Source organism: Acipenser ruthenus, unplaced genomic scaffold, assembly GCF_902713425.1.
Source record: "Acipenser ruthenus unplaced genomic scaffold, fAciRut3.2 maternal haplotype, whole genome shotgun sequence".
Lineage (NCBI taxonomy): Eukaryota > Metazoa > Chordata > Actinopteri > Acipenseriformes > Acipenseridae > Acipenser > Acipenser ruthenus.
The window spans coordinates 247,501-250,000 of record NW_026708854.1 but is presented as its reverse complement, the minus strand read 5'-3'; positions in this window follow the sequence as shown (position 1 = coordinate 250,000).

Below are 2,500 nucleotides of genomic sequence, written 5' to 3'. Positions count from 1 at the left end.
GTTCACGCCACCACCACGTAAAAAAAAAAAAAATTATTCAAGTAATAGCGCCAGCCCTGCCCTGCTCGCCCTGCTCTGCACAGGACCAATCAAGTTCACGCCACCACCACGTAAAAAAAAAAAAAAAAAAAAAAATTTTTGAAGTAATAGCGCCAGCCCTGCCCTGCTCGCCCTGCTCTGCACAGGACCAATCAAGTTCACGCCACCACCACGTAAAAAAAAAAAAAAAAATTTTGAAGTAATAGCGCCAGCCCTGCCCTGCTCGCCCTGCTCTGCACAGGACCAATCAAGTTCACGCCACCACCACGTAAAAAAAAAAAAAAAAAAATTTTGAAGTAATAGCGCCAGCCCTGCCCTGCTCGCCCTGCTCTGCACAGTACCAATCAAGTTCACGCCACCACCACGTAAAAAAAAAAAAAAAAAAAAAATTTTTTGAAGTAATAGCGCCAGCCCTGCCCTGCTCGCCCTGCTCTGCACAGGACCAATCAAGTTCACGCCACCACCACGTAAAAAAAAAAAAAAAAAAAAATTATTCAAGTAATAGCGCCAGCCCTGCCCTGCTCTGCACAGGACCAATCAAGTTCACGCCACCACCACGTAAAAAAAAAAAAAAATTATTCAAGTAATAGCGCCAGCCCTGCCCTGCTCGCCCTGCTCTGCACAGGACCAATCAAGTTCACGCCACCACCACGTAAAAAAAAAAAAAAAAAAAAAATTTTTTGAAGTAATAGCGCCAGCCCTGCCCTGCTCGCCCTGCTCTGCACAGGACCAATCAAGTTCACGCCACCACCACGTAAAAAAAAAAAAAAAAATTTTGAAGTAATAGCGCCAGCCCTGCCCTGCTCGCCCTGCTCTGCACAGGACCAATCAAGTTCACGCCACCACCACGTAAAAAAAAAAAAAAAAAAATTTTGAAGTAATAGCGCCAGCCCTGCCCTGCTCGCCCTGCTCTGCACAGGACCAATCAAGTTCACGCCACCACCACGTAAAAAAAAAAAAAAAAAATTTGAAGTAATAGCGCCAGCCCTGCCCTGCTCGCCCTGCTCTGCACAGGACCAATCAAGTTCACGCCACCCCACGTAAAAAAAAAAAAAAAAAAAAAAATTATTGAAGTAATAGCGCCAGCCCTGCCCTGCTCGCCCTGCTCTGCACAGGACCAATCAAGTTCACGCCACCACCACGTAAAAAAAAAAAAAAAATTATTCAAGTAATAGCGCCAGCCCTGCCCTGCTCGCCCTGCTCTGCACAGGACCAATCAAGTTCACGCCACCACCACGTAAAAAAAAAAAAAAAAAAAAAAATTTTTTGAAGTAATAGCGCCAGCCCTGCCCTGCTCGCCCTGCTCTGCACAGGACCAATCAAGTTCACGCCACCACCACGTAAAAAAAAAAAAAAAAAAAAAAAATTATTCAAGTAATAGCGCCAGCCCTGCCCTGCTCTGCACAGTACCAATCAAGTTCACGCCACCACCACGTAAAAAAAAAAAAAATTATTCAAGTAATAGCGCCAGCCCTGCCCTGCTCGCCCTGCTCTGCACAGTACCAATCAAGTTCACGCCACCACCACGTAAAAAAAAAAAAAAAAAAAATTATTAAAGTAATAGCGCCAGCCCTGCCCTGCTCTGCACAGACCAATCAAGTTCACGCCACCACCACGTAAAAAAAAAAAAAAAAAAAAAATTTTTGAAGTAATAGCGCCAGCCCTGCCCTGCTCGCCCTGCTCTGCACAGGACCAATCAAGTTCACGCCACCACCACGTAAAAAAAAAAAAAAAAAAAAAATTATTGAAGTAATAGCGCCAGCCCTGCCCTGCTCGCCCTGCTCTGCACAGGACCAATCAAGTTCACGCCACCACCACGTAAAAAAAAAAAAAAAATTATTCAAGTAATAGCGCCAGCCCTGCCCTGCTCGCCCTGCTCTGCACAGGACCAATCAAGTTCACGCCACCACCACGTAAAAAAAAAAAAAAAAAAAAAAATTTTTTGAAGTAATAGCGCCAGCCCTGCCCTGCTCGCCCTGCTCTGCACAGGACCAATCAAGTTCACGCCACCACCACGTAAAAAAAAAAAAAAAAAAAAAAAATTATTCAAGTAATAGCGCCAGCCCTGCCCTGCTCTGCACAGTACCAATCAAGTTCACGCCACCACCACGTAAAAAAAAAAAAAATTATTCAAGTAATAGCGCCAGCCCTGCCCTGCTCGCCCTGCTCTGCACAGTACCAATCAAGTTCACGCCACCACCACGTAAAAAAAAAAAAAAAAAAAATTATTAAAGTAATAGCGCCAGCCCTGCCCTGCTCTGCACAGACCAATCAAGTTCACGCCACCACCACGTAAAAAAAAAAAAAAAAAAAAAAAATTTTTTAAGTAATAGCGCCAGCCCTGCCCTGCTCGCCCTGCTCTGCACAGGACCAATCAAGTTCACGCCACCACCACGTAAAAAAAAAAAAAAAAAAAATTTTTTGAAGTAATAGCGCCAGCCCTGCCCTGCTCGCTCTGCTC